The following is a 26,690-nucleotide window of genomic DNA, read 5'->3' on the forward strand; positions in this document are numbered from 1 at the left end:
CCTAAAGCAAGTGTCACAATCATGGCACTATATCTGCTGTCCCTGCAGTAGAGTGAAGAAATATAAACCTGTGGATAGGCCACTGCAGAGTCAGGAGAGGTCTCTGGAAACCTAATTCAATCTTACAACTTGGCAGTGACTAGAATGCTGAAGAGAAACAATAGTAAAGTCATTTTATTTTCATACCTGAGCTTTGAGTTTATATTGTTTTTGTTAAAATTAATTAATTTTCTTAGAATAGTTCCTAAGTATAGGATATAACATAATGGAAAATTTAAATGCTATCTACATATAGCTCCATCTATCTACTAATATCTATTTATCTCCCTACTTACCTATCTGCATATGTGATTTGAGAAATGCCTTGAATGGTGTTCATCACATGTTAATGATAGTGATCTCTTAGGACAGAATTTAGGGTTTGTTGAGGAAATGAGTTTTTGATTACTTCTTTGTTTTGTTCACATTTTCAAATATTAGCAATCATTGTTTCTAAAAAATATTTTAAAAGTATATGGAATATACATTTGGGGATATTTGAAATATACTAAGTAACTTTTTTATTCTTGAATATAGCATTTCCCAGAGTGTGTAACACTTACATAAATAGGCAATATGCAAAAAGTCTTTTGTCATAAAATAATTTTGGAAAATGCAAGAAAATCCCTTGAGCTTTCTTTAAAGTAGGATTATCAAAATCTCCATACTGTGTTTTAAGACTAAGAGGGAGAAAAAAATGCATGCAGTATTTCACACAGTCATTTATTTGTGGGACACTTCTTATTTTATTCATTCAAAGCTTGTCCTGAGACTATAGTGAGCACACCTTGTGAAACCTCTAAGTATGTCCAAGATATTTATTAGGTTTTTTTTTTTTACATTAGGGAATTATATACATTAATTTTTCAAATGACCAGGAACATAGCTTTACCTTAAAATATCATATAGGTAATATATGTATATATTTTTATGTTATAGTATAAAATATTATATAATGTTATAATGTTTTTGATATTATGTTATGAAAGTATTTTATATTGAAAATTAGTTCAACTAAGGAAAATATTTAAAAACTGGAATGTAATATGCCAAAACTATAATAGTGGATACCTCCCATGAAGGCTTTACTTTACCCCAAATGTAAAGTAAAATTTATTAGAAATTTTAGACTTCAGAATAATAGCCTTTTTGTACCTTATTTATCAAAAAAATTTTAAGCAGAGTAAGCATATTAAGATAGCTATAAGTGTGTCATTGCATATAACATATTGGTATACGTAGCGAGTGCCTCCGTGAAACAGAGGATTGTGTTCAGATGTTTGCTTTAGACTTAGGTCACATGCTTATTGTGACTTAGAATGGATTCTCACCTGTATCAGTTAAGATTAGGTTCCTATGTGAATAACAGAGTTACCAAAATCATGGTGACTTTAATAGATAAATGCAAGTTTATTTCTTGTATATGTCTTGAGGCCAATCAAGACGGATATGGCAGCTCTCAAGGACTGAGTATTCTGTAAGTGTTCCTCTGGGCCATCCCTGACATAGAAGGTTCATATTCATTGATTGTATCAATGGGCAGCCAGAGCACCAGCCATCAAATCTACATTGCAGGCAGCCAAAAAGGATCAAAAGTTTGGGCCAAGCATATGGGCCAGCTTTAAAGAAAACAAACAAACAAAAAATGGTTTTCTAGCAGGTGTCATTCAGTGCTTTCACTTCAATCCTTTTCCAGCTTTGTCACTTGGCCAAACATACCTTCAAGATAATAGAATAGAAATGGAGATTATCAGGTGAAAAGGCAGTGGATACAGGGAGCAAACATAAATGTCTAGCACAGTGGAAAACAAGAATAAGAAATATCAATGATGATAAAGGAATAGACAAAATGCATGGTTTTACAAAGCAAGCCTGGGGAAAAAGTCATGACAGAGAAGCATAAAACTGGCTTTATTTTGCATTTTCAGTGTCTGTAAGTGTAAATATTAGCAGATTTTTGTACCTGATACCAATATATCCCCTCACTTGCAGATTTCCCAATACAGAACTAGATCAAGTCAACATTTCCCATAAGAACACAAACTTGCTCATACTGTAGATGGTAGTGTATTCGGTTACTAACTAGCTTTTATGTTTCATTTATTTTTGTGTTGATGAATTTCCCATTGCTCTGAAAATGTTTCCTTATTAGTTAAGTTTGAGTATTTAATTTGTTAAAGAGGAAGTTAACTTTATAAAAAGGAAGAGGGAAACAAATAGATGAAAGGCAGCTACTCTGATTAAAATGGCAATTCTGTAATTCTCAACCATTCATGGAGAGGAGATAATTTTCACTCCTACAACAAGAATAAGGGTATGGGAGAAAAGATTGAGTTGCCTCTCCAAATCAGGAGATCAAAACACTGACCTTAGTTGCTCACTAACTTTGTAATTCTATTCTATAAAATTTCCTCATGAAAACATTTTTTCCTAAGAAAGATAATAACTAATTTTATTTCTTATATAGGAGTTTTATAAAAGTAAGTCATTACCAATATTGATGGTTCTCAAACGGGGCGATTTGATCTCCCAGGCAGGCAGTGCAAAATCTGTTTGACAATGTCTGGAGATAGTTGTGATTGTCACACTATGAGTTGCTAATAGCACCTGGTGGATAGAGGCCAAGGATGACATCAACCGTTCTACAATGCACTGGCCAGCTTCCCCTGCTCCGGCCCCAACAAAGAATTATGCAACCCAGGTGTCATTCATACTGAATTGTAAAACTGTGATCTATGTGAGTTTATTTGGAAGGGAGAAAAATTCCTGTTAATGCTAAAGAGATACTTCTAAATATTTATTGACTTTAAAATAAATCCTATCTGTGATTAAACTTGTCCAACTCTAAACCAAGAGCTCTTAAGCCTTATTAAGATTATATCTCTCTGAATCCATTATATCCAGAAGCATACTGATTTCTGGAGCTGTATTAAAGAAGTCCATCTATAATGTGAAATTGAAAATGTAAGAATCATAGGTGTTGTCTGTTTGTATATTGTTCATGAAAGTAAAAGCAGAAATAGTAAAGTAGAATACTTGGTTGGGAAAAGTAGGTTTACAGTTGTGAGTACACAAAACAGAGTTTATTCTTATATTCTTATTTACTAATTATTGTGTTATTTTACACACAAACAACTATAAACCTGCTTTTTCCCCACTCATTATATTGGAACACACCTGAATTGAAAGTATCTTGAGAGCCAGTCACTGAGACTGTTTTTGGTTTAGCCATTATTGAAGAAGTTATTTAATTCTGAATATAAGACAATGGTAGTACTTTGATAGTGTAGTTTATACTTCTTTAGGAGTTAGTGATATGTCATTGGATTGTATTTGAGATGTATGATGTAAAAGAACATTAGGGTACTCAGGAGTTCCCTCTGATTAATTCCAAGTTTAATGACAGTAAAGATTGCTCATCATTCAGTTATTTATCTGATTACAAGGGTAATCTTTCTATTGGCAATATATATGTATGGATATTCACATTTTCCAGTCACAATGGTGGCAAGATTGAAGGAAAGTTATTAGGAAATTGATGTAGTCTAAGGTTAAGTAAAAATATCACAGACACCTGCCAATTAAACTTGTAATATTACCTTATTCCCTTCAAGTGAAACAGAAGCATTTTAAGAGAATTTCTTTTCAAATTTTATTTTAACAATTGCAGTTTAGGCCCTGGTTGGTGTAGTTCATTTGGTAGAGCACTGTCCCTAAACACAAAGGTTGCAGGTCCAATCTCTGATCAGGGTACATATAAGAAACAACTAAGATGGCTCTCTCTCTCCTCTCTCTCTCTCTGCTTTCTTCTCTTTAAAATGTCAATTTAAAAACTGTAGTTTACAGTCAATGTTATTTTGTATTAGTTTCAGTGAAGAGCATAGTGGTTAGATAGTCAAATACTTTATAAAGTGTTCAGACTTAAATGTAAGACTCAAAACCATAAAGCTCCTAGAAGAAAACACAGGTAGTAAAATTTCTAAAATTTGTCATAGTATTATTTTTTCTGATATATCTCCCTAAGCAAGAGAAACAAATGAAATAAACAAATGGGACTACATCAAGCTAAAATGTTTCGCACAGTGAAGGGAACCATCAACAAAAGGAAAAGACAACCTACTGAATGGGTGAAGATATTTGCCAATGATACAGCCGAAGGGTTCATATCCAAAACTTGTTTTTGGAATACCGCTGTGTCGTAGTTGATGCAAGACCTTTTTTTTCTACCCTGGAGCTTACAGTATTCAGTCATGTATGTGCCTAAAAACTAAAGCATTTTTGGAAGAAGAAAAATAAAATTTAAGTAGGATATATTCTATTTTTATTTGTTTCCAATTCTTTTTGAGTACAATATTTTTAGAAAGGAAACAGAGAATAGAGGTGATCTCTTGGCGTAGGCAACTAGATGTTTTTCCAAGTCCAGTAGCTTCAGAGGCCTTAATAACCCAGAGAATCCCTGATTTCTTTTCAGGCAGCATAACCTCATTCAGCTTACTTTTCGTGGCTGACCTCTGACCTCGACTTCTAACCCTGCCTGTGCTTGGGAAAGGGAGACTACTTAAACTAATTAGGTTAATAAAATGGCAACCCATAAAATCCAGTTTGCTGATTCTTGAAAGGCATCCTATCATTTATTTAAAAGCCAGAGGAAGAAAGAACTGCCATTTCACAAAGATGAGAGCAGCATTTTATTTGCTTGTCTTCAGAATTTAATCATTGAATAACATCAGTGGATAGTAGAAGGGCAAGTATTGTTATCACTTGTTTCATGTAATAAATTAAAAACCTAAAATGAATGTGGTTGGACAGAAATGTTTAAACAGGAAGGGGGGGTGTAATGTTAGCACTTTAATTTTGTTTTGATTGAAATTACTCTAATTGCAACGTGAAAAAAAAATAAAAGCCTTTCTCTAGCACGCCTTATTTGCAGTGGAACTGATTCGAATGTGCATGGGCTGGCATTGGACTCGGCAGGCAGGCTTTAATGCACTTACACAAGGGAGTTTTGGCAATAGGAGGGGTAAATACCACAGCCATTAATTTCGCAGTGCTCTCCAATCTGACTACAACTGTTTTTCTAAGCAGCATATCAGTGAATTAAAAGGAGGGAAAGGAAAAGAAGATTTAGAAGAAGGGATTTTCGGAACATTTTTGCCTTTAGAGGAAACAATTTGCAATCTTTAGCATGAGTAACATTCCTGCTTGGCCCAAGCTAATGAAAACATTCTGAAAGCAGAGATTTTTTTTTCAAGAAAAACAACAGCAACACAAAAACAAAACTGTTCTCTGAACACTATTAGTAACAAGGAACCCAGGGTAAGTAAACGTCCACATTTTGCATAGCCGAATCCGTCCACTTCCTCAGGGTATAAAGTAAATATCCTCATTGAGTGTGCTTTTCGGGTTCATGGAAAAAAGGACGAAGTATCCTGGTGACATTTTTTCTAAATTGGTTAAGTTAGCATTTACACTTTGGTACTTTTTCCACTGTGCAATATATTGCCCTAAAGTAATTAAATATTACAATGTATTTATAGCTCTTGTTTAGAACGACCAATGCTGATATTGTTAATAAACACAGAAGGAGGAGGGCAAGACAGTTATTTTCATTCTGGTTTTGTTTCAGGGCAAATCCTGTACAGTGCTTTCCTTCAATTATGAGAGGTGGGACAGAGAATGGGGCAGTTCTCCTGTCATGGTGCACCAGGTAGCCTTGGGATCTTTTCTAAGAATCTGACTTCAGATAGCTTGTTGAACACTCTTATAGAATGAATTATCTACAAAAAAAAAATGTATTTGTTCAATGTTTTTGTCTCTGTAAAAAGCAAAAACATGAACATTGTAAAATCACTTTTTACCGTGTTCTCATTTACTTTCTTCATCTCTTCATCACCCCTGCAAAGTAGATATTGTTTATTCTATTTGTTAAAAAGGTGAGGAAAGTGAGGCTCAGAGACTATCTTGTCCAGATCCTTGTAAGTGCTGTGGGATGGAACTTAATTTTGTACCCCGTACTCCAAAATTATGATATCATACCAGGCACTGTGTTAAGAATTCCACAAGTATTTGCTAACTGATCTACCTACATTAAGAGTTTGGCATTAGCCAATACTAAGGAAATACTGCAGTATTGCACACAATTTAGATGAATGAATGAATGAATGGGGCAGGTAAGCAAGTATGTGTTGCGTGTATCCTGTGGAAGAAATGTTATTCAAGTGATTGGAATTTGTACTTAATAATAAGATTGGTGGTAGTCTTGACTAATTTATTGGTTCAGTTGTACCCATTATAAACAGTATAAAAAGATTTCTAGAAAGTATCTTCAAGGTAATATTTTTAACTTGGAATCTAAAAGGATGAAAAATAATTTTTCCATATTATTATTCCTTTTTTATGAAAGATTTAATGATATTTAATTGTAACATTTGTATAACAATAAAAATATTTTTTTCAAAAGGTTGAGAAAATATCCCCAAACAGGTTTGAGCTAAGCTTCTGAGATGTACTTTTTAATAGTCTTTTGTGAAATATATATGTTAAAATAATTATAAATACATTATTAGTATCTTAAAAATTACATCATAGGAACTTCACTGTTATATCTTTCATAAAACATAATTTCTATAATTATTAAAAATTGTGTCACCAAATCTATTTAAACTGAATTAAATTAATTGGCAAAATAATTGAAAAGCACCCATTTTCAAATTGATGTGATTCTGCATGGACATATATTATAAATGGAAAAAATTATACAGTTTAAGGTAATAAGAGTAGTTTTTTGCTTGTGAATGCCTATGTGCCATGGGCAACAGAACTTCTATATTTTTATTTATGCCTATCACTAATTTTCATAGACAGTTTCACCAAATTCATTTGTCATGTTGTTGCCAGTGAAAATGGGTTTATGCAGTGTCATAAGAAAGAACTTTCAAAGGGCACATGCATGGGAGAAGTTTAAGCATAGTGGCAAGATTTATTGGGATGAAGAGAAATAATATGCCCTCAGGGATGTAGACAGTGGGCAGGCTCCAAGATCCTTAATAATCCTCCATATATGTTCTCATTTTGGGGGGACCAAGAAGGTTTACTTTCAACTATCTAACCTACTTCCTGGGCTTGTACTAGGTCCTCCCCTTAATCAGTCTGTTTCCTGGACCTTCCTGGGTTCCAAGCCTTCATCCAATCTGATGCTTTTCCCAGATTTTCTCAGACTAGACTCCACCCCTTTTTGTCTTCATTTTGGCTCCTACTGAGCATGCCCCAAACTTCTGCTGCATCATCTGGTTCCTGCTGGGCATGTGCTTACCTCCCCCTGCACCACCTTGTCTTCTATTCTGCATGTACCTAACAAAGGAATTCCCCCCTCTTCCACCCCCCAAATCTCAGTACCAGGCCCCTTGTTCTCTGTGGAGATTCTTCCTGCCCTCTTGGGGATTGCTTAAGGATTGCCAGGAGGATGAGGCAATTTCCTGGGGAGACTGTGAATACTACAATTTCCTAGTTAAGCAGGCTTAATGTCTGATTCAGCAGCTCCCTATTTTATTAGGCTTAATGTCTGATTCTATTTGCTCTATCCGTTCATTCATACTAACTAGCTACTGATGCTAATATACTAACAGAGTACTTACCTGGACTTTATAAACTATGTCCTTACTTTGGAGGGTAAAGTTTTCAGGGCCAGATTACACACTAGGTAAGTATTTATTTTTCAATATAAGTGTTCAAATTTTAAGTGGACATTTCTCATTTACTAATAAAATGAATAAAAATATTTGGGGTGTGTGTGTGGGTGGGGTGGGTGGTCTGCCTAGAAATTATCCAGCCATGTAGTATGAAAAATAGAGACATTTATTGAAGAAGATACAAAATACAAGAAACATTGTACATAGGACAATGACATCCCAGTCCCCTTCAAACTAGGCACCTTGGGACCTCACACAGTTTTAATTGCCATCAGCTACCCTGTCTATTTTCCTGAATCTCATCAACAGTCTGAAATCTCTCACCTTTCAAAGGTGATTTTAGTATTGGGAAAAGCCAGAGGCACAGGGCACCAAATCTTGGCTGTAGGGGGTGAGTCACCTGGGTGATTTGATGTTTTGCTAAAAAACTCTGCATGAGACGTGATGCATGAGCAAGTGCATTGTCGTGATGAAGCTGCCAATCACTAGTTGCCCATAGCTGCAGCCTTCTGAATCATCCAAATAGTTCCCTAGTTTCCATAGAGAAATGTTCAAGCTTAACACAAAATTTGATGCAGATTCATTGCTTTACTCACTCTGTCATTTTGAATGCAACAGCTACACAGTACACATGCTCACTCAATGGCATTTACTGCTCACACTGACTAATAGAGTGAAGCTGTCATTGTTCACGCATGCTCATTCCAGTCCACTCTCTTGGCTGCCAGGTTACATTGATGCCATGCAAACTGTCCTCATTAGGTTAACAATGGCTGGACGTTTTCTGAAAAGACCCATATATGCATTCCTTAAACTGATTTTTATGTTACTCCTTACATTTTATGTGAATTTTTGTCATGACTATTGAATGACAAACCAAACACAATCGAGCATGGTATTAGGCAAAGCTGGACTTCTGGTTTTTTGTTATTTTGAACTTCAATGTAAAGGTTTGTATTGGGACAGATTTGTGGGGTCAGCTTTGTGGCTTTGTGACCACTGCAGCTGCACAGAGCCCTGTGTTCAGAAGCACGTCCACCATACATATGGCTCCCGTACATTTCGGGTTTAATGATGTGCAATCACTATCTTGATATTTTTATATTTGAATCTGCATTTTGTAAGTGAAGTCCGATGGGAAAATAGAAAATATGTTGGGGGTTTGAAGCTTCCTGTCAGGCATGGCACTACATTCACCACCTACTTTCCCTTTTATACCTGGAGATCACTGCTGTCCTGTCTCAGTGAGGGGCAAAGCGCTGGCAGCCATGCACTGTGATTTGCACGTTAGAGCTCCAGGATTTATAGAGGCCTGCATACAACCTGTGCCAGCAGGAGCATGACATTAAATAGCAAGCAGAAAAATAAGAGAGACTGAGCAAGGGCCCTGCATTTCATTTTTCACTGAACTCTAAATTTTGTAGCTGCCCTTGGTAATTTGGAACTAATGTTATTGAATGTCATTGTCTGATGTGCTACCTTAGATGCAAAGGGCAATTCTGAGGTGCATGATATTTCAGGGTGTCAGGAACTTATTTTAGAAAATGACCATCTGCCTTGAAAGACTTAAATGTCATCTCTCTAAATGGCTGCTTTGTCAGACACATGTACACTTACTAATTATCCTCAATACATCAAGCACTACCTACACACTTGGTTAGTATGTCTCTCTTATGTATGTACAAATTCATTAGGCAGTACTTTCACTGCTGCTGGGCACAGGAAACCAGGGCAGCTATCAGAGACTCTAATTTATATTCTGCAATATTTCATAGGCAATTCATGAGAAGAAATTATTTGTGTCAACTTAGAACACAATGCTAGAATTAGCTAGCTCATTTTCCTCCTATTAAAATAATTATCTTCAAGCTGATTTCCTCGATATTCATAGTTTGTGAATCACGAAATAAAATCTTTCCAAAATAGCTAGATATTTAATAGAATTTAAAGAGTACAATGAAGTACATACATAACTAGTTTTTCCTAATCATATGTGTGAAATTCTATTTGTATCTGTAAAATAATTAAAACAATTAAACTTTTTATAACTTGGAACCAATACATGGGCTGACTATAAAACTTACTAAATGGTGAGAGTAAATAGCACACAATGTTTTTAACCTAGGTCTTTTTATCTGTTTACCTAGAATGCCTCACCTACATTCTTTTTCAAACTGATAACACATTGCCTACCTATATTTTAATAACCTGAATAAATGTGATTTTTATTAGTGAAAACTCTTTGAAACTTCTTTTGCAAGTCTGAAGGAAACCGCCCAATTTCTTCCAATGAATCATTTTTATTTAATTTTATTAATTCTCTCTAAAGAATTGGTACTAAGTCTATTATTCAAAATCTTCTCTCATCACACTTTCTTGTTGTGGGAATGTCATGACCAATGCAAAGAGACAGCTCAGGTGTGAGAGTCTGAGGTCATGGGTAGGTGAGAGACCAACCCTGGCTAACACTTCCCATATCCCAAATTAGGAATCATTCTCTTTTACAGCAGACCATCGGCAAAGATCATGACAAGTTAACGCCCTCAGAAATCCCAGAAGATATTTACAGTCATTTAGTCTTGCTAGATCAGATGCAGTTTACAAATCGGGATTTATTTTTATGGTAAGCAAAGCTGCATAGTAATACAGCTGGCATTCTACCAGCGTCAGATTTCTATTAGAAACAGAGCTAGAAACTCTGGTCATTTTTCTTTTCACAGAGAAGAATTTTTGCTACCCCTCCTTTCACATTTGAAAACACTAATATTGGGGAATTTGGATTACCAAACAAGCCTTATTCTCTGATCTTTAATACAATAAAATTACAAATAACAGCAATATATCCAACTAAAAAACTAAAAAATAAATATTTTTCTGATATGACTACTTAATGCACTGATGCCAATTTTGCCTCAGTCTATAAATTCAGTACTAATTTTGCTAAAAATAAAACAAAACAAGATATTAATTTTAAATGTATACCAGAGAAGAAATGAATAACTAGCACCCAGAAATACAACCATGTAAGTATGTGAATAATTACATAAGAATAGCATGTCAAAACATAACAAAATGTAGAGAATTCAAAAAATGCTATTGAAATGATCCATAATCCATTTGGAAAAAGATTCATAAGTAATGTTATAATACATAAATTAGATTCAAACAGAATTAACCTTTTTCTATAAATGGAAAGAATAGTAAATATTTTAGTTTATGTGGGCAATACTGTTTATCCCTAATATTCATAGCACCCAATGAATGGTGTGAGGGTAGCACATTTGGCTTGCAGGTAGTAGTCCTGACCTGGACTTAATCTAACCAGAACTAGCATTTCCTTACTGGGAGAATGGTAAGAATATTCTTCATTGCTTATATAACAAAGTGTATATAAATATTTAGCTTCATGTTTAAATGTACTAGAAGTCTAACCTTTTATTTTTACATTTCCCATAATGGCTCATTTATAGTAGGTATTCCATACATTTTCATTTAAGTTAATTAAGTGAAAATTGATTGCTGCTATTAGTTTAACAGGGAAAGTAAGACAGATTTTTTTTGGTAAAATTTTGGTCTCTTCATTGTTACTACCCAAAATGCAGCAGACACAGGGCCATGATACATTGTCCCATAGTTAAAATATTTCAAGTTATATATACTTGTATATAATATATTTATATATACTTTTTGATAAAATATAGTTTTATAAAATATATAATGCATGTATATACATTTATATATTTATACTTAGTAAATAAAGATTATAAGAAAAGTAATTACAAAAATTACCCTGAGGTCAAAATAAACATATAATTATGAGATACTGCTGTTTGGACAAACTTTTTATAATATTTTTAGCTTTTCCTTAGCTTTGCTTGCTGTCTTCGACATTTTAAAATCATGCTGCCCTTCCTGGGTAAAAATGCCCTTAGCCACTGAGGATGTTACGTCGCTCTCATCGCCAAGGCCATCGCGCACACGTGCGCTGCCCCACGCTGGGCTGCATGTACAGGCTCATGACCGGAGCTTGTCGCCGTCTACCACAACAGCCGCCAAAACCTGCAGAACAGCAACTGCTGCAGCCTCACCCTAAATGACTGCTTCCTCAAGATCTCCCGCGAGGCTTCCCGCCCGGGAAAGGGAATTACTTGGCTGCTGAACCCCAACGCCAAGGGCACGTTCTAGAGTGGCAGCTTTCTTGCCCGCTGCAAGTGCTTCCAGTTTTCACACTTCTCCACTTACCCGGCCCTATTCCCTGACACAGTGCCCACTGCGCGCCCGCCTTACTCAGGTGCCATCTATTTAGGCTATGCACCTCTGCGTCTCACCAAGCTGTCCTGGGTCTACTACCCCTCTAAGTCGCCAGGCCTGTGCGGTGTCTTCAGTCGGGTGCCTAAGCAAAGCACTCAGCCCAGATCTGGGCCCGCGCTGTCGGGATCAGTGGGTTCCTGTGCCTTTGCCTGGGCCAGCTTCTCTGCCACTACCAAGCAGCTACCAGTCTATCCGCTTCAGGGGAGCCAGACCTGACAACACCTCCGCCTACGCGGGCCACCTACACAGGCGCAGAGGACGCTTAAGCACGAGGTGGCAGCAGTGGCGGCATTGAGACCAACTGGACTTCTACGGACACACAAAACTCTGCCAGTTCGGAACACTGAGGCCCTGCTACAATCCCAGTGGGCAGCTCGGAGGAGGCAATGTAGAAGCCTACCATGCTCACCATGTGTCTGCCTGTTTTGGTGGGGTGGATCATTTTGAGTCCACCCTATGAGCCAAGCATACGGTCTATATATGAATATATGAATATATTCATCTATATGAATATAGATGCCTCGGATGTTTACATGAAAAATGTATCCCCAAGACCAGAGGGTAGGACTGGGCAGAGGACCGAATTGAGAGCCACATAGAAGAGACCGTGGCAGGAGAGGCACGGCCTCCAAGTGCATTGAGTACATACCTGGCTCACATTGTTAATGGAAGAAGTGGGGAGAGGCAGCTTCAGTCCCACTGATTGGAACAAAGGACCCTCATTCAGGTGAATCCCAAAAGGACATGCCTTTCATGGGGCGCAGCTTAAGTCTACACCAGCCACTGAGATCTGACTTTTGGGGAATCACATGACTTCACTCTTCCCTTTACTGAATGAAACTTGGGCCATTATACATGGGTTCAGCCTCTTGAATCTTTGACTATGTTAATGCAATAAAAGGCTCTAATTGCGCCTTCCTTCCTTCTTAAGAGAAAGATAGTTTCCAAAAAAGGATACTCATATAAATTAATAGGTCATTTAATGACTCAAAGCATAAAACATGTCTAGTATCATTTATATTTTGCACATCACATTTGTGTCTGGAAAAATTTGCCATTTAAAAAAATGACCCTTGTGCCCTGAGGCGTTGACTGAGTTGGCTGGAGCATTGCCACCTACACCAAAAGAAAAGGTTGCAGGTCAATCTCCTGTTTGCACTTTCAGAAGGAGATTTATCTATGTTTCTCTCTTACATTGATGTTTCTCCTTCTCTCTCTCTCAAAAAAAAAAAAAAAAATCAATAAACATATCCCTGGGTGAGGATTTAAAAAAAAAATAAAAAGACCTTGCAATACTTGAAATCTTTGACCTATTCCATTCAAAAAGTGAAGAAAATTATAAATAGTTTTAAGCAGTCTTTTTGAACAGAATGAAGCAATTAACCACTGATATGAAGAATGGGTCATGTAGCATTTCCTTGAGCACTTCTGTTCATTATTGGCTATACAGGATCTTGCTGTATGTGATTTATGTGTCATTAATGCATTGCTGAATATACTTATTTAACTTGTAGAATTATGAAGGTATTACATGTCTCCATATTTGAAGCAAAAATACAAAAAAATTAGAGGTTTAAAAAAGTTTGTAATTTAAAACCTATAGTTAATGGAAGTTGATGAATTTTTTAAATTAGAAAATTATACATGAGAAGTTATTTGATGCTTTTCTTTAGTCGGAAAAACATATTTGACCTTGAGATTAATAGGTTGAATGTAATATCCAGTACTACACAGAGAGAGGCTGAGATATCTATAACAGATTTTCAAAACTCAGTAAGAATTAAATGCATTCCATGAATACCAAATATTAGAATTCAAACAGCATATATAGACATCTATTTGTTAGAAGATTTTATTCTTTGCTTTTAATGTATGCTCACTGAGAGCTATGAGGTAAATATCTGCTTCCATGGGATACCTAAAAAAATTGGTAGAACAGGAAAAGATTCATAAATAATGTTAGCTCTTATATTAAGTACATGTAAAATGAACAAAACTTTTATTTATCAGGCAAGAATCTGTTAACAGTTTTATTTTTGTCATATTAAATACTATAGGACTGGATTATAAGGATGAAAAACTCAGTCAACAACTGCCTTACAGAGGATAAGAACAATTCTGCCATGATATTAGCAAAGGTAAAGGAGAAAATTTACACTATGAGAGGCAACATTTTTTCATAGAATATCTCTTGGCATTTCCCGAGTGAGCAGGATTAGCAATCTAAATCAATCATATTTCAAGAGGTAACAGCAACAGATAAAATTTAAAGAAATGATTAAAATAACACAAGGTTCTGAACAATTCTTGAACTCATAAACAATTCTTGAACTCACAGAGAACAATTTTTTATATATGAATTTCATAAGGGACTAAATGAGCTACTGACATCTGCTAATGATAATTTGGTAATATACAATTTGTTCAGTAGCTGAACAGTTAGTTTTTATTTTCTAATCGTGAGATCATTAAAGACTGCACACACACATAAAAATGGTCACTGTAGGCCATACTACCAATGACATGAGAGATAAATATTTTTCTGATCAAGAGAAAATAAAATATAGTATTTTGAATGCTTCACTCTACAAAATAAATTTTTCTAGAAAGAATCTAATGAAAATGGCTGCAATTACAAGAAGTGAAGAAAGAGGACTGGTGATATTATCTCTGAAGGTTGCCGTTGAGGCTGATACAGGTTTACCCAAGTGTGCTACCTTTATGACCCTTAAGCCTTCACCTCTCAAGTGTCAGTTTGTTCTAATAGCTTCATCATTACTCCCTGACATATTTTACACTCCTCCATGAGTTTCCTTGTTTCAGTATCATTGAATGAAATACTACGTGGTTTCAGTATCAGTCCATCTTGTTTAGATGCATTCAGCACAACAGCTTTGTTAGGTTCCTTATCATTTAAGTTATCATTTTTATTGAGCATTTCAAAAAAAAAAAAATCTCAATTTAGAGTCCATTACAGTCACAGTCAACCTTGGGTCAATAATCCCGCTGTTTTTGTATTCATGTTCCAAGAGCAGTATCTGGTATATAGAATGTATAAAATATATAGTTTTGAGTGAATGATAGATTGTTTCACCTTTTTAATAAGCTGTAATAATAATGTAGACTGTCAAAGACTACTATGTTATAGAACTATAAAAATGTAATTGGCACATGTAATTATCTTTGCCCCAATTATATTAATTATGTTCCTATATATTTGCAGAAAGCCACCTTTGTAGTTTTTCATACTTCTTTATTTAATAGAAAGCCAAAATATTAATTATTGTATGATTGCTGCTGATACATTAGTAACAGACTAAGTGTCCATTTCCTTTCCATATGTGGAAACTTACATTTCTAAATGATAAAAAAAAAAATGGCACAAATAGGCAAGTGATGCTCTGGATTAAGTACAGTTTACATGAGTTGAGTCCAGTCTTCTCCACTCCTCTGCCCTGATATTGTAACTGGGGAGACCTGAGTTAGGGGGTGGCTCCCCCTCCTCAGTTCTTGCCTTGCTCACAAGAGAAGATTTCAAACAAGAGACAGCGTGTGTGGTGGAAATGAGATGTTTATTTATGAAATACACTTGAGCATGAAACTATAGGCAGGCACCCAGCTAGTCTGAATGCCCCAGGTATAGAGGAATCAAGTTGTTAGTAGGTTTGTTCTATACACTTGGGCCCAAAACTGCAAGTGGGCACTCAGCTAATCTGAGTGCACTGACTGTTGGGGTTTACTTGTTATATACTTTAGCCAGCTTCTAGGTATGTCTCCTTCTCACCTCTCCAGACCTTGGGATTAATATACAGTTTCAAAGGCTTTCTTTCCCAGCTAGTGAAATTGTTACAAAGGCTTTCTTTCCCAACTAGTGAGGAGGATACACACAGAATTTCAAAGACTTCCCTCCTCCTGAGCTACCATAGTTTTGCTTGTGATGTTCAGAACACCTCTGAATCTTATCCAGCCAGGCTGAAGACTGCTGAATCAACGAGTAAGACATGTCTTCCTTCCCCTCCCTGCCTCGGTTTACTATCTATCCTATTTAACAATATCTCTTTGTAAGCAAGTTCATGATAAAAGATTGTCTTCTGCTTCTGTATCATTCATAGAACATCTTTTATGATGAGCCAGAGTATGTCTTCAACACACATTGACTAATTGTGTTCACTGATTTTTCTAGTTTTAATCTTGGAGTTGGAAGGGAGGATGATTTTTTTTTTCATTTTGATTATTTAAATTATTTAGTAATAGAACTTTGTCTTACTAGTTGGGAGTAACACAATTAAAAACAATTATTCATCTAATAGAACTGTAATGCTTGTCAGAAAGGGACTAAATGATTTACTCTGTGCTTTGTGTATGTTTGTGTCTCTGTATTGAAGAAAGCACCATGCATTCGAAATTCATCTACCTCCAAGTGAAAGGGTACAAAGGGGGTTCTCAGATGGACTTTGGGGATTAAAAATTCACTTAAAGTCATTACCTCTCTATCTCTGACTTTTCTAATAATTTACTAGTCAATTAATTATTATACCTGGGTTATTTTAGTAACTTCCTATACCTATTCTAGTAAGTCATTGCATAAGTATTATCTATTACATCGTAACCTAAAGAGAGGACGATAGACATACTTCACATTAAGTTGTGTTAAGCATATTTGATGTTGGGTGGGCAGAGTGAGAATTGTGGCAAGGTTTTATTTCTTTTTGTTTTCAAAAATATATATATTCATTAGTTACAAATATGGTTATAAATTATTTTAAGGTGCGAATTTTAAAATATTGCAGATATTCATAAAGGAAGACTAGTTCTTTGGCATCTCTTCTACATCAAGGAAAAAAATATCCTTTTGGCAATTTGATAATGCATTTAGGCAATATAGAATGCAATGAAAGATTATATTATGTGACATATTTAAGAAATGTTTTTGTTGTTGTAAATGAAATCTCTACCTTAATAAAAATGATTTTTATGATTAACTATTTTTAATAATGCCATATATAAAGATATATTTCTCAAGATATTTTATAAATTTTCAGTATATATATAGTCTTTGAGAACTTGGTGCATTTACAAGTGGACAAATTTATCTGAAGTTTTAAAAACTGTCAGAGATAGGCCCTGGCCAGGTGGCTCAGTTGGTTGGGCATCATCCTGTGCACCAAAGTGTTGAGGGTTCAATCCCTAGTCAGGGTACCTACCTGGGCTGTGGATTTGATCCCTAGCCTCTCTCTCTCTCTCTCTCTCTCTCTCTCTCTCACTCTTCCCCCTCACTCTCTCTCTCTGCCTCCTCCCCTTTCTCTAAAATAAGTGAACATATCCTTCAGTGAGGGTTAAAAAAAAACTGTCAAAGATAGATCTTTTAATTGAAATACAAGCATGCTACTACAAAATTTTGATGACTGCCTTATCACATAATTTTCATGTATAAAATTTAAGTGGAATATATGTTTAGTATGTTCAGACATTTAAAATAACATTCTTGATAATTCAAATAATTTTAAATTAGGCATTAACAAATGATTACCTCATTCTTATTATGTTTTATATGTTTTTGTTGAACTGCACTTACTATTTAAACTGATCTTTTGTCTTTTGTTTTCATTCTTTTGACAGCTCCTTCAGTTTGGAAGGAAAATCTTTATTTGGAGGCATGTCAGCTCATTTTTCTCACTGCAGATTTATCATTATGACTTCTTGAGGCCAGATCTATTTTGAAATAACCAAGAACATGTCGATCTTAGAACAGCAAATCCCCTCAACTTTGGAGCACAAATGATCACTGATATGGTCTGCGTAAAATCACCTGCCTCCAGTCTGACAGCCATGAGCAGAGCCTCAGCGGTGAAAAAGCCACAGCCTTAAATCTCTTCACTCAGAAATTACCAAGATTAAAAAAAAAAAAAAAAGATGAAAAGGACTAAACAATCAAGCCAACAAAAACAGAAACCAAACGAAATCCATCTTACTTCATTCACCATGAAAATAAATATTCCCAGATATGAACCCATGAAAATGTATATTCAGCAATTAAGCTAGAAAATTTCAATTGATTTATCTTTGGGAAAGTAAAAGTATAAAGATAGGCGATATCTCTAGCCAGAGTTACTCAGCATTTCAAAATAAATATGTAGACAAAAAGAAACTGAACAGAGGAGCATTGCAGCAATGAACAGTATTAGGACAGAATGTTGCTGTTTGCAGAGAGAATAGTTGCCATCGTGTGTACACTCTTAAAGCCATAACGGAATAACAGCATTATTGTCAGTTGCTTGAAAAGTTTCTGCATTCAATCCTTCACTTCATATTGGTTGAGAGAGGGGGGAGGTCAGTTCTTACTGATTATTTCTCAATGCACTTCTAATATTTGCACTGTCACTTCCATTCAGGGTAACGATGTGTGCTGTTATTTGCACAGATGGTCCCATGAGCTTTGAGACCACAACAACCAGTTTCTTGCAAGAGTCCAAAAAAAGAAACACTTAAGAATTCTGCATATATGATTTCTCTTTCTTCTATAAAAATTAGATATCTAAAAAAATAATGGTCTTGTCTCAGATTTAAACTATAGAATTTCAATGAAAAAGCATTGGTGTGGTCAAATGAATGAAAAAGGGATCAAAAATTTTTTAATGAAGATCACTTTATATCATTAACAGCCAAGAAGTCGAATACAGTGAACTGTACACTAAACATTTGTGTTCAACATCTATTCGTTCTCTGAATTAAAAAAAAAATCATTTGTAATTTGTATTTGACATATAACAGTTTTTTATAGCCATTTATCTATGCTTCATGGGAAAATGTACCAAACAAACAGCATTTTCAGTTTATTTTTCTAAATAAATCTGTTGTTTGTATTATTTGCAGTTGCTTATTTTATTTAGTTTCCTATGGTTCATTGGCAGGCTTTTGCCATGTTAATTTAGAACTAATGCACGACTGAAATTTCAAATATTTCTGTGGTATAAAATTGTGCTATTTCCTAAACTCTGAGGAAGAAATGATATATTTTCACCATGACTTTCTTGTCAAGAATTATTTTAACATTCTAGTTTGTTTTAATATCTGTTAGAAAACAGAAAGTTTGGGTATGTATTGTGCCAGTTAGAATTCTCTCTCCATTCTCTTGCTGAAAATCTGTTCCAGAAGAGGAAAATTAGATAATTTTTTTAGGCCATTAATCATACCTAACCAGTCCTCAGTAAAGAGAACTTCCATCAGTATATATCAAAATGACTATGCTATCGTACTGGAGCAAAAATGAAAATCAACAAGGGCTTATTGAAAACCTGCAAATTGTTCATCCTGGAGGCTCACCAGCTGTAGTCAGTATTTGTGATCGTTGCTACCGCCAGTAAATAGTGTGCAGCTCAAACAAATCACTTTTTTCTTTTTTTCATTGAGGCATAACTGACATAATATTTTTCAGTTTCAGGTATACAATGTAATGATTCAATATGTGTATACATTGCAAAATGATAACCACATAAGTCCAGTTAACATGTCATCAAACACAGTTACAGTGTTTTGTTTTGTTTTTTGTGTGATGGGAACTTTTAAGATCCACTCTCCTAGCTACTTTCAAATATGCAATGCAGTATTATTACTTATAAATAATTATTTTTATTTTTCAATTACAGGTGACATACAATATAAGTTTCATGCAATACATTATTCACTATAGTTATAGTAATACTGGTGGCATTATGGAGGTGGCTGGAAGAGAGTGGGAATATAGTCCCAGATCAGCAAAATCTCTGGAAAGGATTATAGTCAGCCCTGAAATATATTTAATTAGAAGCCTGTCCCTCAGGTGCAGCTAGGATAACAAGCTAATAGGCCTGTCTTTCCCTGGGTCTGTTGCCTCTTGCTGTGCCCTGGGGGTGGTATCCCTTTCAAAACCCTCTCTTGGTTGTAGGATTGTGACACCCTGAAGCATAAGCCCCACTGGCCAGCAGAACCAGACAACGTAGAAGTGTCCCCTGGTAATAGCTGCAAAATTGGGGCACTAGACAGGGTATAAGCTCCATTCTGGAACATATAGGCAAGTTAGAGTGAGGGAAAGGCCTAATTCAAAGATTGTGTTCACTGGCCTTATTCTTGAGACTTGTCCACAACTCCCAGCTCCAGGGCAACAAAATAGGTCTTTCTTAGCAAGATCAGGGTGGAGTAATTAATATTTCAATCAGACATCTGTGCAGTGTCCCAGTGGTAGCAGCAGGCCAAGGATTGTGTCATGAGACCAAGGATCCAAGCCCTAGGCCTCCAAAGTCAATTGATCTAGGACCATCTCCTAAACGGTAAAGAAAAAAAAAAGAAAAAAGAAAGAAAGAAAAGGAAAACCACTTCCGCTGGAACAGGTAGGTGTAAATACTAAGACTAAGGTTAAAGGCTCCCCCCCTGAATTTGGCAGAGAGTGAGTGTGGGTAGCACCCACCAGGCAAAAGAAAAGAAATATAAAAGACTAGCATTAAAAAAAATAAAATAAAAAGGCTGGTGCCCTGCGGCTAGCGCTCAAAGATGGCACCTGCCGGCTGGAAAGCAGCTGACAGGAAGAAGAAAAAGAAAGAAAAAAAGTGGATTGTTAAAAAAAGAAGAGAAAGTGTCTTTTGACTCAAGGGAGGCAAAGGGAGAGCCAAAGATGGTGCTCACCAGCCAGCAGCCCCCTAGATTTGTACTAAATTAGATGTCTGCCCCTCAGGCTAATTAATGTGTTAGGATTTGGAAATAGCCTCAACCACATTTTTTACATGAAGTCTGGGTGGTTCTGGATCGCCTTCGTCTGCACTGACCCCTGCGACAGGTGAGTCCATGAGGAGCGTCCCTCAGTTTCTTAAAGTTTTGTGGAGGCTGTTTTTCAAAGCTTGATGTTTGGGGGCTCATCTCTCAGGGGCAACGTGGGGTTCAGGGAAGACTCCTCAGGAAGAGGACCAGGGATGAGTTTCCTCTGATCTGGGTTGCCGCAGCCGCGGTGGAGTTTATGGTGAGATTGGGTCCCATTCTCTCCTCGCTTTGTTGAGGTGGGCCTGAGACACAGGAGTTGCTCAGGTTTTGGGTTGTTCCTCCCCCACTTCCCAGAGGAGATTGAACCATATGTATGTAGCTGCAGATTCAGTGCATTCACAGGAGGAAGTGAGGCTAGGATTATCTTATGTCACTGTCTTGAAGTTGAACCCCCAAACAACCTCAAACACATTTATTTTAAAGAATTAGAAGAATAGGTCATTAGGTTTATTCCCAAACTATGATCCGAAACCAAATTCACATTATATTATTCTGCACACTTAAATTGATTTACTCTCTGCAGTCTCTTTGTGGTACTTAGAGTATCCGGTAACATAATGAAGAAAATTAGTTTTTCATGCATGATTTGAACCCCTGAAAATTAAGACATTGTACATGAAAATAATCTGGCTAGGTATTAAATTGCTGGTTCCTGTGGGATGTGAGGCATTGAAGTATGCCTGGACTCATCCAAATTCTTTTAAAATTTATACTTATAGCTTTAGGCTATGAATTACTTGAAATCATAAATGGGAAAATCAACTTTTCCCCAAATATCTAACAATAAAATCCTTCAAGAATAATATAAATTAGTTCTTCATTTCGTGAATATACTCAGCAATAAGCAGTTTCATCTTTTGTGGTTTATGGAGAGCCCTTAAAAGGTTTTGGGAAGATGTGACTTTATCACACCTGTTCTTTAGCAGGATAATTGATAGTAATTTATAAAGTGAATTTCAGTGGATGGGTGGTGGTGACATGCAGACCAGAAAAACATGTCTAACATTTTCTTGAATTTGGTGTATTATTCTCTTCAGCTTGAATTACAATTGCTTTCTAAGTTATTTCACTTGTCCATCACTTTATCTCCTTTTGTCTTTAAATTTTAAACTTATTTTTTGCTACCTTCACAATTCAGCATTTTACAAAATCTGTTAAGCAATCTTCAGTTCCCATTGCGAAGTACTACTTCCAGATGTATTTAATTGAGAATGGCAGTGTAGGTGCAGGCATACCTTGTTTTATTACCCTTTACTTGATTGCCCTCCACAGATATTGCATGTTTACAAATTGTAGTCAAAACTCTCCACCAGCACAAAGATTAGGACTTGCTTTTTTGAGACACTGGCTTTATTGTGGTGCTGTGGAAGCAAACCTGCAAGATTTCTGAGGTATGCCTTATAATCTCTACTTCCTGACATTTGCTTTTAGAATGCAAGTATCTGACATTTACATGCAACTCCAGCTCTGTTGGCCCATATTTACTTAACTCTCATGTTTGTCTACATGAGTAAGATGATTCTCTTTATTACTGAGTGCTCACTCTGCAATATGATCTGTGTTGGGCACTAGGAAAGTGAAGAAAAAAGACAGATCCTATTTTGAGGGAGTTTAAAATCTGATTAGAGAGAAATAGCAATTCATTAAACATGTAATTTCACTAGTTAACAAAAAGTTACATCAGCGCTCAGTTCTAAGAAGAAAGGTATATGGCATGCCAAGGCCATATATCCACCGTATCCAACTCAGTGGGGGAGGTAAACTTTGAGCTGAAATCCAAAGGGCAACAAGTAGGTAAATGAGGCAGATCATGTGCAAAGCATTGCAAAGGGGAAAGAAAATAGGTTGGTTTGAAACAATTGTGAGGTGGTATCCCAGTCTTTCTTAATCTATACCTCAGGAAAAACAGAAAATAACACCAACAGCTATGAAGAGTAAAAACAGTAAGTATAGAAATAATAGAATAGCAAATCTAAATATAGGTGGGTTTAATTCCTCAAAACACTAAGATCAGGCTCCCCAACTCTTCCTCCCCTCCCAAAGCATTCACTTCTACAACTAAAGTAATGCAGATGATTACATGATAAAACAATGGGTTAAGTCATATCTGATTGAATGTAAACCAGAAGAAAAAGGAGTCAAATGAACATAAAATATTGCAAAATAACAAATAAAAATTAAGAATGGCATTGGCATCATTTTTATCTATAAAGGTATATTTCTCGAAGAAGATATAAAAAATGTGTTCATAGGCATCTGCAAATTCATAAAGACAAAGACTTGAGCAACTACAGATAGAGTAAGAAACATTTAGAAAAATGTTGAAACCAATTTCTATAAAACTAGGTTTGTCTATGTGTAACAGAAAAACCCAAATAACAAATAGCAACTCCTTTAAATCATTAGAGATTCAAGATTCTTCCACTTCTCTGCTCTGACATCCTTAATATATGGCCTCTGCCCTTATGGTGCAAAACCATGACTAGAACTACAGACATCACATACTAGGTTGCCCAAAAAGTTTGTGTGTGTTTTTTTCTGTAAAATAAAAGACACATTTTATATTTTCACCAATAACTTTATTGACTTGGATATTTTGAGTATGTTGGCTATCTCCTGTGTGGTATAATGTCAATTGTTCTCAAGTAATGTATCGGTTTGATCACTGTCAACTGGTCTACCCCACCATGGAGCACCATCCAAGAAATCTCCAGCATGAAACTTTGCTAACCACTTGTTACATTCCATCAGTCACAGCACCTTCTCCATACACTGCTCACATCTTTTGCGTTTTCAGTTGAGTTTTTACCTTTCTTGAAATAATAAAGCATGATACACTGAAAATGTTGTGTATTTTCTTCCATCTTTAATATCAAAAATTCACCAATTTTGATAAGTTTTTAAAAAAATGCATGCTGGTATGACAGCTGTCACAATACAATCTAACAAAATTGTTTTAAATGAAGCTAAAGACAACTAAGTGCTACTAGAGCCATCATACAGAAGAATAATCAACTAGTTTTTTGGCCAACCCAATATATTCCAGACAGCAGGATGAGGAGAGATATCGTTTCCTTCATTTCAAGGAAAGTTACTGAAAAATGTTTACACAATATTTTGGTATATTTGTCATTATCCAAATTGGCCACATTAGCATAAGGAGGACAAAGGAATATAACTCCTTTGGCTGGGCACACTGCCACATTAAATAAATTTGGTATTCTAACACTACAGCGGCTGGGGAGAATGAATGATGGTGTACACAACTATCTAATTCTGCCACAAGACTTTAAAAATGAAGCAGCAGTTTATTGTGCCCGGGATTGAGTATTGGGAATTTTAGACACTAAATTATATGCAAACCTAAGGAAATAAAAAATTCAACTCTTATTTTCAAGAGCAAAATAACAGTGGAATCATAGCATATGAACATTTAATCATTTATGGATTCTACTGTACTCATGTCTATTTTTTTTTAAAGAACATATAACCAAGATTGGTAATGATATGGAGAACATCCATGTGTCCTGTACGAACCTCTCATCACACTGACTATACTTCTGGTCCAGAAGGCACTGTGCACATTATTTATTTTTTAAAGTAAATTTATTGGGATGATGTTGGTTAATAAAATTATGTAGGCGTTAAGTCAAGTTAGTAAGAAGCTAGGAAAATCCCTTGGTAAGTAGAATGGGGAAACTAAGACAGATAGCTAAATAGATGGCAGAGCAATTTGCAGCCAGCTAATAAACTGCAAGATTTTATTTTCCCCAACCAGGGATACTTGGGAGCAAATGGTTTACACATTCCAGACCTTGCTGGGCAGACCTGCCTTGCTCCCAGTTCCTTTTGGGTGACATTCTTTGAAGGAGAAACTGACCAGAGAATGACCCTGATCTCTTCATACTCTCATTGGTGTATCCACATATGAAAGGACACACCTGGAGAGCTGATGAATATTTTGATCAAGACCTCCCCTGAAATTCCCACCTTTATAAAACAGATAATTCTTAAAAGATCCAGTGCATACATCTCCTTGAACATGCCCTCTCCCCTCTTCTTTCCTCAAGCATCTATCTTTGCTTGCTTTCTCCTAAGCTCTAATGGTTCCCCCAATACTTGCAGCCAGAGGGCAGTGGGTAACAGGCAGAAGCAGCTCACCCCAGGCTAACTGCTGAACGTGTCACCAAGAGCCCTCCTTACATCTGTATAACTTGTTTCCGGAGTCCATGCAGCCCAGCTGGCTCACTTCTTCCTCTGTAACTTCGCTTTCTGTATTTAGGCAACCCAGCCTAGGTTTCTTTCTGTTACTGTGACTTCCTTTCCTGAGTCCATGCAGGCCAGCACAGTTTGCTTCTGTTCCTGTGACCTCCTTTACTGGGTCTAAGCAGCTTGGCCTACTCTCACTCCTGTTGCAATGATCTTGCTTCTTCTATCTTAAGTCCTTCCTTTGTTTCACTGTCCGCAACTATAATAAATGTACTCTCAGAATCACCTCAACTCATGTCATGAAATATTTCCTGTGCAAAGTCAAGAACCCACACATTCCGGACTCTGACAGGACATACCCACCTCCACTGCAGTCCCTTTCTGGTGACAAGTTTTACTTATACAATTCTATAATATATAATTTGTATATTGCATTTTGTGCCTACTGCCCAAAGGCAAATCTATTTCTGTCACCATACACACTACCCTTTCCCCTTCACTACCCTCCTGCAACTTCTCTTTCCTTCTGGTAACCACCATGCTGTTGTTCACATCCTTGAGTTTTTGTTGGTCTTGTTTGTTCATTTCTTGCTTTCAATTTTACATCCCACATATAAGTGAAATCATATGGTTGTTGACCTTTTCTGTCTGACTTATTTTGCTTAGTATTATAGTCTCACGATCCCATCCATGTTGTTCCAAATGGCAGTATTTCTCTTTACTTAGGCTGAGTAGTAGTCCATTGTATATATGTACCACACCTTCTTTATCCAATAATCTATTAAAGGACACTTCGGTTGTTTCCATGTCTTGGCCACTATGAATAATGTTGTGTTGAATGTAGGGGTACACTGTGCACATTATAGATGATATAAGACAATTTCACAAGGACATTTTTACTGTATGGGCTTTCACACCTCATCATGATATGGTAATGTATTTGTAAATACAATTCATCACTAACTTACTTGCACACACTTTAGTAGGGTGTTTCATCAGTTGTTTTTTGGGGGGTGGGGTGTGAAAGGAGTATTGGAATTACCTAACATCCTTTTACTCAACAGGCAGAACATTCCTTCCTGATTCTATGGAAGTATCACTTACATTTGTTTGTTTGTTTTGTCATAGCTAAAAAGAGGATTGTTCTTTGGTCATGGTGCAAAATCCAAGTACAGTAGTCCCTCTCTATATCTCAGTTAACTTATTGCAGCCTCACTATATTGCGAGATTTAAAAAAATATTATATTTAATTATTTATCGTGGATTTTTTGCTATATCATGGGATTTTGTGGTACTGTATACGTATGTTGTTAAAGTTACGTAGGTCTAAGGGTGTAGAATATATTTAAGAACATAAGTAGTGTTTATAAAAGTGTGGAAAAGGTTAATAAGGGACTGGGAATGGTTTATAAGTGTGTGGGAATGGTTTATAAAGCCCTAAAATATATATAAATAATAAAATAAATGTAATGTTCCTACTTTGTGGATTTTCACCTATCATGGGGGTGGGGGGGTGGTCTACAATGTAATACCTGTGGTAAGTGAGGGAATACTGTATCCCAGAGGCTTTGATAAACAAAACCAATACACATAAAATTAAAAAGTAAATATGTAAGAAAGTAGATTTTTGGGTTTCCATAGAAAATGCAGGTC

General features: G+C 36.0%; 1 protein-coding gene and 1 pseudogene across 2 annotated transcripts in view; both read left to right on the forward strand.

Moving 5' to 3' along the window:
• PRR16 (proline rich 16) overlaps nucleotides 1-18,509 on the forward strand; it is a 288,864-nt gene extending 270,355 nt beyond the window's left edge. For both annotated transcript variants that reach the window (XR_016511345.1, XM_090279048.1), the window contains exon 3: nucleotides 17,658-18,509. The gene's annotated coding sequence lies outside the window, so the exon portion shown is untranslated. The remainder of the gene's footprint in view (nucleotides 1-17,657) is intronic.
• LOC150008882 (forkhead box protein E1-like) lies at nucleotides 8,909-12,498 on the forward strand (annotated as a pseudogene).
• Nucleotides 18,510-26,690: the final 8,181 nt, after the last annotated feature.

This window comes from Furipterus horrens, unplaced genomic scaffold, assembly GCF_987537825.1.
Source record: "Furipterus horrens unplaced genomic scaffold, mFurHor1.1.pri manual_scaffold_5, whole genome shotgun sequence".
In the NCBI taxonomy this organism is placed as follows: domain Eukaryota; kingdom Metazoa; phylum Chordata; class Mammalia; order Chiroptera; family Furipteridae; genus Furipterus; species Furipterus horrens.